Source organism: Sapajus apella, unplaced genomic scaffold (assembly GCF_009761245.1).
Source record: "Sapajus apella isolate SASKATOON/1434 unplaced genomic scaffold, GSC_monkey_1.0 scaffold158, whole genome shotgun sequence".
NCBI classification, from domain to species: domain Eukaryota; kingdom Metazoa; phylum Chordata; class Mammalia; order Primates; family Cebidae; genus Sapajus; species Sapajus apella.
Genome location: NW_022437098.1, coordinates 1,737,891 through 1,750,972, shown reverse-complemented (window position 1 = coordinate 1,750,972; position 13,082 = coordinate 1,737,891).

The following is a 13,082-nucleotide window of genomic DNA, read 5'->3' as shown; positions in this document are numbered from 1 at the left end:
CCCTCTGCCTTCTGGGGTGGGTTTGTCCAGGGGTTATGAGGAGCCCCAGCAGGAGCTCAAGGGAGGGAGGAAGGTGAGGGTTCTCACTGCTTTGCATCCTCCATTCTATAAAGTCACCTCTGGAGGGGTGTTCTTCTCACAACTGTCTCCTTCCGTGTTTTGGTTCTGATAACCTCTCCCTCCCCCACCCCACTGGATCTGGTGCTAGTGACAGCTCAGCTGCACTGTGGTTCTTGCATGGCTCTCCTGCACCTGCCCACACCTGGTAGGTAGTCTGTTGATAAAGAAACTCTCCTCTATGATGCTAATTTGAGTGTGCCTTCTGCTTCCTGTTGGGATCCTGGCTGATAAGGTCTGGAGAGTTTAGAAATCCTTTGATAGGAGAATGTGCCTTATTTCCATTTACAGCAGCTCGAGGGCTTGAAGCCAGCAGAAGCTTTGCTACTTCTCACAGAGACTCTGCAGAGTTAGGGATACGGGCACCTGAAAGAGAGATAGGGTCAGGGTCAGGCATCGAGGATCTGGGGGCTCATGGCAGAACCATCATCAGGGGAAGAGCACAGTGGGTAGATATATAATTTTTGGTGCCAAGATGACTGATTCAAATATAGTGCAGCACTTTCTGGCAGACAAACTCAAAGATGGCCTCCAGTGATCTTGGCCTCCTGCTGTTTTGTCTGCGTTCAATCCTTCCACTTGAGTGTGCACAGGTCTAGAGATCACTTCTAACCAATAGAATATGGCAAAAGTGATGAGATGTCCCTTTCATGGTGATATTGCATAAGACTGTAACTTATTTGCCAGCAGGCTCCCCACTGGCTGGCTGTGAGCATGTGTAAGTCACCATACGGCAAGGCCCGGGAAGCAAGGAACTCTGGCAGCCTCTGGCCAATATCAGCAGGGGAATTGAGGTCCTGGTTCCAACAGTGCTTGAGAACAGCCACTTGACAAGAGCCACTGGGCGTGGTACCAGATCCTTCCCCAGTCAAGCCTCCAGATGAAACCCCAGCCCTGGGTGACACGTGGACTGCAGCGTCATGAGGAGCCCTGAGCCTGATCACTCAGTTCAGCTGCGCCCAGTTCCTGACCCACAAAACCTGGGGGATAATAGATGTTCTTTGCTTTAAACTGCCGGGAATTTGTTAGGCAACAGTAGATACTAATAACTTACTATCTGTGTCACCTCGAGCAAGCCACTAAATCAATTCATGCCTCAGTTTCTAGACCATCAAATAGAAATTAAGGAAATAATCATATAAATCTGCTGAACAGAGCTGAGGCGAAGATGCAGTGCGTTGCGATATGCTTAAAGCAGTGCGTGCCACACAGGCGGCTTGTCATACATAAATGTGGGCTAAGACTCTCGCAGCATCAGCAGACTCTGTAGCCCCTTCAGGGAAACACCACTGGATGTCTGTTTTGCGCTGTTATAAAGAAATACCTGAGGCTGGGTGATTTGCAAAGAAACAAGGTGTATTTGGCCCCATTTCTGCAGACTGCGCAGCGTGGCACCCACATTTGCTTGGCTTCTGGTGAGACCTCAGGGAGCTTTTGCTCATGGTGGGAGGTGAAGGGGGAGCTGGCTCGTCACATGGTGGGAGGTGAAGGAGGGAGCAAGAGAGGGAAGCCAGACTCTTTAAAAAATCAGATCTTACAGTAACTAGTCGAGAGCTCACTCATTATTGTGAGGCCAGCACCCAGACTTTCAATGAGGGATCTGTCCCCATGACCCAAACACCTCCCACCAGACCCCCCCTCCAACAACAGGGTCACACTTCAACATGAGACTTGGAGGGACAAACTTCCAAACCATGTCAACCACCATTCCCGCTTCAGAAGATTTGGTTGCCCCTCTTCCCCTGTTCATCCTCCTGGGGTGCCCCAACTTTCCCCCCTTCTGTGTATCTGGTAAGTCTGCAGGGAATGAGACAACTTCCCAGAGCAGAAGGCTCACTGCTGGGAGCACCGTGGCCCCCTCTGTCACCCAATGTATGGGTGCTCTCTCAGCTCCTCAGAAAATCAGCTGGAAACCTCGCTTGGCTGATGCGTGGGAGCCCAGGCGCGGAGCACAAACCTGGAAACCTGTTGGTTGGCAGTTATCATAAGGCATCCCTGCGGGGCTGGCAGAGCCTCGGCGGCTCCACAAGGCTGCTGGAGAAAACTGGCTTCCTGCTCTGCGGATCTCAGAACACAGCGTGCAGCTCCTAAAGGGGCATTCCACTGCTCTGCCAGACCTCAGATCCGGCTGTCCTCCCGGGGTTTGGTAAACTTCAGATGTCAAAGATCCTTTCCTGTTGATCTTCTTTGCTCATACCTTCTCGCACAGAAACTCCAAACTTTCCCATCCATCTTTTCACCAGAGTGAGGCCAGAGCCTCTGAACACCGCCCTCTCATTTCCCGCACCCACCCAGCTTCCTTGTTCTTCACAGACGCTCGCAACCTGCACGGTTTCTGCTTTCCCTTCCGGCAAGAAAATTCCTTCTACCTCCGGACCCCACCTTGATTTGGTGGACATGGCTGTTTTCTGTTGTCCCCAAAAGTCATATGCCTGTTTACCCACGTGCGTATGCCGGAGAGAGGTCCACTGCTCAGGTCACTTACATCCTCTTCAAATGCAAGTTGCCCCTCACGCTGCGGGGGAGCAAACAGGCCCAAGAGGAAGAGGATCTGCCCTGAATGGGCCTCCAGTTTGGTGTAACCCCGGGAAGAAAAGCCAGGTGTCCTCACCCAAACTGGAGACTGCTGGACAACAGAACTGGCCTGCTGGCTGGCTGCAATCGGCGATGCGGTAATGATGGTTACTTTTCCACACTGCCCACACAGCAGCTCCCGGTGAGCTGGACCCAGTGAACTAAGGGGCAATCTCATATTGCCCTTCACTCCAGAGCCGTGGCTATAAGGGACACCCAGGAGATATGGGTTGACTTGAATTCATCATTTCTTTCAAAGCAGAGGGCAGAGGAGCTGGAAGAGGTCAGAGCTAGTTTGCAGACACAGAAAACCTCACTTCCTGGTGGATCTTTCTAGGAGATGCATTTCACAATGGCTGTTTTACCTCTTAGTAAAACAGCCTTGCCTTGCCTTGCCTTGCCTTCCCTTCCCTTCTTTTCTTCCCTCCCCTCCACTCCCCTCCCCTCCTTTCTTCCTTCTTTCCTTCCTTCCCTTTCTCCCTTCCTTCTTTCCCTCCTCCCTCCCTTCCTTCCTCTCTCTTCCTTCCTCTCTCTTCCTTCCTCTCTCTTCCTTCCTCTCTCTTCCTCCTTCTCTCCCTCCTTTTCTTCCTTCTCTTCCTCCCTTTCTTCCTTCCTTCCTCCCTTCCTCCCTTCCTTCTTTCCTTCCTTCCTCCCTCCCTCCCCCCTTCCCTCACCTCCCCTCCTTCCTTCCTTCCTCCGTTCCCTCCCTCCTGTCCCTTCCCTTCCCTGCCCCTGCCCCTTCCTTCCTTCCCTCCTTCCCTCCTTCCCTCCTTCCTTCCTTCCTTCCTTTTCTCTCTCACTCTTTTTCTTCTTTCCCTTGGGAGAACTACAGCCAGGTGGGTGGGTGAGCAGATAGACATATGAAAGAGGGAATTTCCTTCTTCGGATTCTCATAATTCGTGTGTGACTGATACTCCATTCACCTGGAAGACTGCGCTATTCATCGCAAACAGCTTGAGCTGACACTGCCTCCAGTGTCACAAACACGCTGAACTGGGGCACGGTCTCCTGTCTCCCTCCCACTGATCAACTCCTTCTTTATTTCAAACAACATTACCTCAAAGTGTCCTTTGCTCCTTTGCCTCTGGTAACCAGCACATGCAGTTTTTCTCATTTAAACCAAAAAACCCCTAAACTGTACAGTGGAATGTGCAGTGAAACTCCAGGTACCTCTCTACACAGAAAACTTGATTGTTGTACACTGGCAGAAAAAGGTTCACTCCTAAACCCCGCTCCCTACTTACATAAAATGAGTTTTTTCTACGCCCACGACTCCAGCCCTTGCTGATTTCACCTACTTCATGTTAGAGATCACTGCGAGCCAGCACACAGCATTCCAGCACATTCTTCATTGTGGCTGTATTGTATTCCGTGCTATGGTTCTACTTAATTTGTTTAACCAGTTTTCTACCAGTGATCTTCGTCAGCTGGGGCTGCTCTAACATATACCGCAGACTGGGTGGCTTGGAAAACAGAAATGTATTTCTCACAGTTCAGAGCCTGGGAAGTCCGAGATGGAGGCCCCAGGAGGCTTGGTGTCTGGTAAGGACTTCTTCCTGCTTTGCAGATGCCTTTTGCTGCGCTCCCATGTGGTGGAGAAAGAGATTCTCTCGTCCCTCTTCCTATAAGGGCACTAACCCTGTCACCACCTCATCCCTTCCCAAGGGCCCCCTCCCAACACCATCACAATGGTGGGTAGGACTTCAATACATGAATTTGGGGGACAAAGACATTCAGTTCACAGCATGGTGACTTTGGTGCTTTGCAGTTTCTCTTGGAGCTGATTTACTGGGAGTTTCAGGGGTGGAAGAGTCCCTTCCCTGGAATGTGGGCCTGGCCATCCCTGGCTGAAGCCTTCCCTGATGTCGGTCCTGCACCCGGAGTCCGCAGCCAGGGGCAGAGGCCACAGACCCTTGGAGATGTCCTGGCTGGCAGAGAGGTCCCCCCGGTGGTGAGGAAACAGGGTCCAGGGGTTGAATGCAAAGAAGTCAGGTAAAGGTGCCTGGGTCCCTGAGTTCCCAAGTTGGGATTTATCATCGGACAGGAGCCTCCAGAGACAGTGGGGAGAATCTGCTTCTGGAAGCCTGTGCCGCCCCCACCCAAGAGTGAGAAATGCCGGACGCAGGTGCCACAGTCTCCGGGCTCCAGCTCTGTGGCCTCGGGCCACACCTGCCATGCCTTTCCTCCTCCCCAGCCCCTGCCTGGGGCGGGAAGCTCCGTACTAAGCCCTCCCTGGCCAGCACTGTTCACACTGCCACTGTAGTGTGAGAAATCCTGGGTTGAGACTGTCCCTGCCACTCCTCTTTGCCCTCCTTCTTTGCCACACTCTTCTAGTTGTTTCTGCCCTCTCCCTTCAGAATCGAGGAAGTGAGGTCAGCAGATACTGACTGAGCATCTGCTCCGTGCAGCGCCCTGCCTTGACCCTTTGCCGGCGAGCTTCTGAGTTAGGAGCAGCAGGGGGTGTCTAAGACATTCCATGGTCCATGGCCTCCCCTTGGGCCACAGAGCCAAGAAGTCCGCTTCTAGTGGCCTCTGAGGAAGTCCCATGGGGGACCGTCAGGGCTGATGCAGCAGTGCAGTCACAAGACTCCCCTTCCGACCTGAAGGGCGGCCTGCCTGAGGGGAGACTGGCCGGGAGTCAGGCGTGCCTTGTGTGCCTTGGCTGGCTCCTGCCATCCAGTGATCAGATGGCGTCATGATGAGCATGGCGCTCCATGTGGACGAAACTCTGAGTGTGTGTCTGAGTGGGGGAGGCCTCAGGCTTCCCAGGGTCAGGGTCACAGGAGGCTTGAAGGGGAGGGGCTTAGCGAACCCTGCAGGCTTAGTCAGGGAGACCCCACCGGAGGTGTATGCGTCAGGGAAATGTCAGGTGGTCCCTAGGGGGTATGGGCTTCCCCAGGGCTCCAGCCACCTCCAGCCTGAGGATGTCTGCAAACTGCTCCAAAGCTTGAGTCGCAGCAACAATGGTCCCCATTCACTGAGGAGTCCCCCAGGCCAGGCACTGTCTAAGTGGGGTCCTTTTCTAAACCCCTCAGCAGCCCTGCGAGTGAGGTGTCCATGAGCAAATTTTACACACGGGGAAGGAGGAGCTCGGCTGGAAACTGTGCCCCGGGAAGGCAGAGCAGTCCCGGGGCCCGCCCCAGAGGGGGAAGCCTGGGTGGCAGCCTGCGGTGGCAGGAGGGGTCCTGGCCGAGTAGAGGCGGTAGCCTCAGCAAAGCCCTTCAGGCCGTGTCCTCCTTGAATGCGGCTATTTGTCAGTGAACCCATAATATCAGAGCAGACTGAACTTCCTGGCAAACTTTTTGGCAGGCTTTCCCCAATGGAATCTCCAGAGAGAAGAAGTCCCCTGTCCTCCTGGCGTCACTCGTAACCTCCGGCCTGCCCCGCTCCAGGCTGTGCTCAGGGCACCCTGCCCGGGGTGCTTGTTTGCTCTGGCAGACAGGGAGCCCATTCAGGCCCTCGGTGGCACCGGGTGAGTCTGGCCCGGAGGCCTGGCTGGGCTCCGGCTGGCTCAGGGGGACCTGGCGGGGCCTCCAGAAGCTCCTCTGGCTGGGGTGGGGCGGGGGCGCTGACTTGACTTTGGCCCATGAGAACGACTGACTTTACAGCTCCGTCTTGCTCCATAAACCAGAAAGCCACTTCCAGCTGGTGGTATGAGGTCTGGTGGGCGGGTGTCTGGTGCCATCCTGTCCAGGCAGGGAGGGGTCCAGCCTGTGGTCTGTCGCAGGCCGATTTTACAGGCCGTCAGTCACCCGGAGCGAGAGCCCTGGCCGCGTCCACAGGGATAATATTTGTTGTACCTGCTCCCGACTTGGGACGCCCACAGCTTCCCAGCTTAGCGTTTTAATTACGCCGCCGTCAGAGCGCTTTCTTCTTCTACAGGGAGGGGCTGCCTAGACTTTCATTTTTCAAAGGATGGGAAACACTAGGTTAAGCTTAAACCACATCTGATCGTGAAGAGGCTGGGAGGGATTCCACAGCCAGCACCACCCAGACCGCCCTGGGCGGGGGACGGCGGGGGCGCTGTGGCCCAGAGCTCCCCCAGGTCCTCAGTTCCAGCTCGGAGACAGCACCGGAGCTTGCGGCCTGGGCTGGCCCTGCACGGGGACAGGAGGCCCACCTGCGGGAACACGGGCAGCTTCGGCGCGCTCCTGACTTCCTGCCTTGCTGGCTGCGCCTTTCGTGAATAGCTGAAGGTTGGGATGTTGAAATATTAAAAATGCTGAGCTAAATGAGCTGGCCTGTTTGCTTTTGCTGATAGTCACAGTCTGCCCACAGAGCCCTTTCAAACCTCGTCAGTGTTTTGGAAAGTGGATAAGGGACTCATTCAGTGACGCTCAGCTTTACCCCGAGCCAGGAATGAAGCATGTATTTCATGAAATGAGGACTAGCCTGGGACCACACACAGAGGCGGCTGAACTCCAGAGGCCTCCCTCCCCTCCTTCCCCTCTCCCCCGCCCCCTCCCTCCCCTCCTTCCCCTCTCCCCCCGCCCCCTGCTTCCCCTCCTTCCCCTCTCCCCCCACCCCCTCCTTCTCTTCCTCCCCTTCCCCCTTCTCTCTCTCTCTCTCACTCTCCCTCACCCTGACAAACCGGCCATGACTGACACCAGGAAACCCGTAATCGGCGTCAGAGGGGGGTTTCCAGGGCTTAGGGGCCCTTTGTTAGCCTGGAGCTGATGAAAAAATGGATTAGGGCAGTGCGTGCAGCGCATACTGAAGAGAGCTCACTAAAAAGCCGGGCCACCTCAACACGGCTGCTCAAAAAAAGGAAAACTGGGGCCCAAAAGGAATTTTTTAAAACCCCTTTTGTGGGGGGGAAAACCAAAAAAAAAAAAAAAAACCCGCCTCACACGTTTTCCCCAAGAATAAGGCTGGTTTTGTCACAACTTGCCCCCAGTTCAGTGGGTCCGGCAGATGCCCCCAACACCGGCCGGGCGTCCCCAGCACAGCCCCAGGCCTGGCTGCAGGGAGCAGTCGCTTGTTTCAGACCCGTCACTGTGGGACACGGGGAAACGTGGCCCGACAGCCACGAGGTGATTAGCAGGAGGCTTCTTCGGGGACACACTGGGGCCACGTTACTTGCTCTCTCCTCGCCATCGCCCTCCCTGACTACAGACTTCAAGCCCGGCGACCCGCCTCCGACTGGGTGCTATTTGAAGTTAGGGAGATTTCTTTTTCTCCTTTTGAACTTTTATTTCAATGTAGGTTCCTGTCTATTCAAGGAGAATGTGAGGCACTTAAATCCAAGAAATATTTATGGTGCTTCCTAAGTGCAATGAACCAGGGTAAATATGGGGGGGCAGGTGAGGGCAGGGGCTGGCAGGGTGATGGGGGCACAGCCTAGCCCCAGCAGCCCCCAACGCCTGTTGAGATGCTGTAGATGCTCCTTATTGAAGGGACATTGTCCCAAATCCGCAGCCATGCCGACGTCCGCACTGCATCTGGCTGGCAAAGGTGGCAACGATGTTTCCTGGCTCTCGTTTTCCTTGCCATCTGCTCCCCGCCCCTGTGGGGCTGGGATTGGAGTCCCTTCCAAAGGCCCCAGCGTGCTTCAAGGAGAGGGGCCTGGAGTGGCCTGATGCCTTCTTTCTTCTTACGGTCATGCTTTTTGAAATGAGATGTTTTTGCCAAGGTCAAGTAAAAAGTGGGGCGCTCTGGGGCTCTGGTGTGGTTTGGAATGAAGAACCCGAGTTTGATTTGAAATGAAAAACCCACACAGCTCCAGGGTGTCTCAGTGGGGCCCGCAGGTCTCCGCCCTCAAGCAGGGCTGCCAGTCAGGGGAATGAGTTATTTCTCCCGAGAGCAGAAATGGGCACAGATGACTTCTGTGACCAGCAGTCAATTCTGCAGGACGGCTGGGTGTCCTTTAATTCCATTCAGTCCCGACACTGTTTACCTAGAGACAGCGGCAGATCCTACAGGCCGAGGCTCCATCCCACAAAACCGCCGTCCATTTCCCAGGCAGATCGCAAGCCCCTGGCTGTCCACCCTGTGGCCCTGACCAGCCACCTGTAAATCGAGCTTCCCACCACGTCCTCCATGGGTTTGATTACTTTGCTAGAGAGGATCACAGAACTCAGAGAGACACTAACAGTGACCAGTTTCTGATACAGATATTACCAAGGAAACAAATGGGGAGACGCATAGGACCAGGTATGGGGAAGAGGCTCAGAGCTTCCATGCCCTCCCCGGGGGAGCTCCTCTCCAGGAACCTCCTGCTGTTCAGCTGTCCGAACCCTGTCCTGGATTCTTATGAAAGCTTCATTATGTAGGCAGGACTGATTAACCCCTGGCCACTGGTGGTCAGCTTGACCTTCAGCCCCTCGGTTGTCCCTCAAACCCTGTCTTGGTCTTACCAGCCCCATCCTGAAGCTACCGGAGGGTTGCCAGCCATCACCCATTTATTAGCATAGAAAAGACAGCGCTTAAGAGTCTAAGGATTGTAGGACTTGTACGTCAGGACACCTGGTTGAAAATCATGTATATATTTTACCATACCACAGTCCACCTCAAGTCTTCGAGCGTGGATCCCTTAAACTGAAAGGACGAACAACTCAGATCCTGCCATGTCACTGGAACCATTCAGTCCATCAGGCTGTATGAATGTCTGCCGGCCGCTAGTCCATTTGCTAGGTTCCAGAAGCAGGAGGGGCCTCGGCACACATGTGGCTTTGCTCTTTCAGGCGTCTGGGATCATTCAGCTAAGAGACAGTCTTGCTCTAAGCCTCTTTCAAGGTGTTCAAGTAATATTGGATTTCCCTCGATTTATAATTCATTGATTTATATATTTACTCCCAGCTCCTATTCCTTCTCTCCCCATTAATACCCAAACTTCTCTGCATTTGGAAGGGACATTTTGGAGCAGCCATGGTGGTGGCGTAGATTGCCGACAGGAATACTGGCACCTCCGCCTCAGTCCTCTGGCATTCAGATAGGATGAGGTGACATAAGTACTGCAGAACTACCCGTGTGTAGCCCCCAGCCACCCCATCAGTCTCACTTGCCAGCTGTGTTCAGGGCCTTCCCGCCAGGGACCCTATCCCGGAGCCATGGGCACGCTCTGTCTGTCTTGCGGGCAAACAGAACAGTTCTTACTGGCATTTTGCGCCTGAGAGGGTGCGAGAGGACCGTGTCCACACTTAGCCCATCTCTGCACTGCTGTGGTTCCCATACCCACTCATTGCATGAGCCCAGGTGGCTACCCTACGTGGGAACGGCAGACAGGGATATCTGCCAATGCCAGGCACCTTTCAGACCTAGAAGGGAGACTTTCTGATGGGCATTGGCATGTGTTACTTTTATACACCCTCAGACTTCCCCGGGGCCGTGCCTCCTCCGGGCATCCCTTTAATAGGCCCGGTTTCTGTCGCCCCCTGCCTGACCATGTGGCCAGGCCATCGGCCACTGTTCTCAAGTCAGTGAAAACCCAGACACGGGGGCTTCGCCACTGCTCAGTCACTGCTAAGAAAGTGGTGTGCAGGGTGGCCACCAGCTGATTTGCTTTCTGCTTCTTTGATCAGAGTGGCAGCTCCCAACCAGAATGTTCTTCCCTTGCCTGGAGCTGCTGTCCACAAACCAAGCAGTGCTTTGCTGGTCAGCTGAGAGCTGGTTACAGGGCACCGTCCAGGTGTCAGTAGGACAGACCCTCCCACAACTCCTCACTCCAGTCCCAGAGTCAGGCCTAGGGGAAAAGAGGCTCCTTGCTTTCATTCCCCAGGTAGCACCATCCGGAAGAAACCATTTGCATCTCATTATGGATCTCTTCCCAGCACGCTATTCCCATTAGAGCATTTCTCTGACATCACCCAAGACATCGTGGGTATTTCAGGTTTCAAGACCATTTTATGTCCTTTAGTCATAGAGGTAGCTTTAATTAATGTCCCCTAGCAAGGCAGTAATACCCTCAAGTCACAATTCTCTGGTCCGAAGTCTCAGCAGTTGTTGGCGGGAGGCACTCACAGGCTTTCACCATAAGTTCCAGTTCGCAGAGGACTTCGAAACGGGCCACCCGTCCCTCCCAGCACTGCAGCTCCTACTTGACACTGTGTGGGTTCAGGCAATCTTACTTTCTCACAAGCATGTCCAATTCACATTGCTGGAAGGATGGATTTACATGCCTTCCATTTTACAGTACAAGGCAGGGGGAACATTCCCCAGGCAGACACAATGTCCATCCCCATAACACAATCAGATAAAAGAGACGCAGCCACTTCACATGAAGCAGGTTCAAATACACCCCCTCTCCTGTGCACGTTTACCTTCATTCCATCCACCCTGACTTTCTTAACTACAGCCTCCACTAGGACGTTATCAACGTGTTCTGCTTTTACAACATTGGGTAGGAAAATGTTCCCCAACCAGATACAATATCTGTTCCTATGAAACATCCAGGGAAAGGAGGCAGAACTTCTTGAAATAAAGCCTGTTTAAGCATCCCCACTGCCAGAGCCCCACCAGCCCGGACACGCGTATATTCTCACAATCTAACTAAGGCCCACGCCAGCGCTTCCCCTGTGGATCTCAGAACCACAGTGTGTGGGGTTCTCATTTTAAGGAGACCCAGGAATTTCTCTTCACCACCCCTAGCCATTTTACACACTTGTGCACCTAAGTGGGTCCCCAGCAGGGGGTTGAGCCAAGGGACCCTTGGTTAGTTTGTCAACCTTTATGTTGATTAATTTGTGGAACTGCCCGGACAATTTCAGATCAGATTTCTCACTGTCATCTTTGCCTTCTGACTTCTTAAATTTCTCTAAACTGAGGTAAGTAACAGCAAACTTTAGTTTGCTAAACTGAAGAGATTTTAGTTGAACAAAAACTGAGATTGGTTGAATAACAAAAGACTTTCTGGGGTATTTTAATCATCAAAAGAACATATCTACTGTCCTCCAGTATTTGTAGATGTCCAGCAATATCTACTTTGTCTCTGCTAATATTTTCCATTTTTCCTCTTTGGAAATTTCTGGAATCTGCTAGTACTTTCTACAGTATAAGTCTAAAAGAGCATAGCATTGGCTGAGCATGGTGGCTCATGCCTGTAATCCCAGCACTTTGGGAGGTCAAGGCAGGCGGATCACCTGAGGTCAGGAGTTCAAGACCAGCCTGGCCAACATGGTGAAACCTGGTCTCTACTAAAAATACTAAAAATTAGCTGGTGTGGTGGTGCATGCCTGTAATCCCAGCTACTCGGGAGGCTGAGGCAGGAGAATCGCTTGAACCTGGGAGGTGGAGTTTGTAGTAAGCCGAGATCTCGCCACTACACTCCAGCCTGGACAACAGAGCAAGACCCTATCCCCCCAAAAAAGAACACAGCATTTGGAACCACACTGAGATTCATCCACGGCCACAGATGTTTGGACGATGAAGACAGGAAGAGAAGGCTCTGTTCTGGTCTCTTTGCCCACAGACGTTTGCTTCCTGACCGCTGTGGCAGCGCGGCAGCCGGGGCTCAGCCCAAGTCCCACCTTCCTTCCGGCTTATCTCCCTGATATGCAGAGGCTGGAATGCTCAGCAGCTTCACCAAAAACTCTTGTCCCTGAACTGTTGTGCGTGTGAGTTGTAGTTAGTTGCTCGGTTATATTTGTGACAGGCTTGGAAGGTGAAAAGGGGGTGGCGTCAGTGTCTGCAGTTTTTCGGCAAGTTCATAGACATCTGAAAGCACGAGGGCCTCTGTTTAGCTGGGTCGTGTGATTTCTGTGATTCCTTGATTACTGAAGAGACAGCTGCTTCTTGGTGGCTTCCTTCCTGAATGGCATTGGGAATCATCCCTCAAAGCTCAAGATCGAGTCGTTTTTTTTAGCCCTCCCATCAATTCCATCAGTCATTTCGCCTAATTAAGCCCAACTCATTTAAACTAGCTACAGCGGATTCTGTTCTTTGCAGCCAAGCCCACACCCATCAGCTATTCTATTAGGTCTCTATTCTGAACGTCTGCTATTAGTTCACACTTGTCGTAGTAAAGAAGGGGCCATCAGAGAAACACAATAACCCCTGGCAATGTGCCACACTAACGTCAATTCCATCCTCTCCACAGCCACATGAGCTAAGTAGTTATTACTCCCATCATGCAGAAGAGGAAACTGAGTCACAGATGGATTAAACAACTTGCCTGGGGTCTCACTCAAACAGAAAGAGGCAAAGCCACGCTTGTCCCCACCCAGTATGGCTCCAGAGCCTTCCGTCTTTACTGACCCCTTCATGACTCCCGTCTAACTGATCGATTATTTTGCACAGGATTAGCCCAAACACCATAAAGTTCGCAGTGATGAAGTGTTATCGGATGCTCTGATTATGACACTACTCTTTGTTCAACTCAATTGGAGGGTTTATAAATGGTATCTAAGAAACTTTCAAAGCCCTGACAGTCTCAAACGAGGGTCATGAGAGACCTC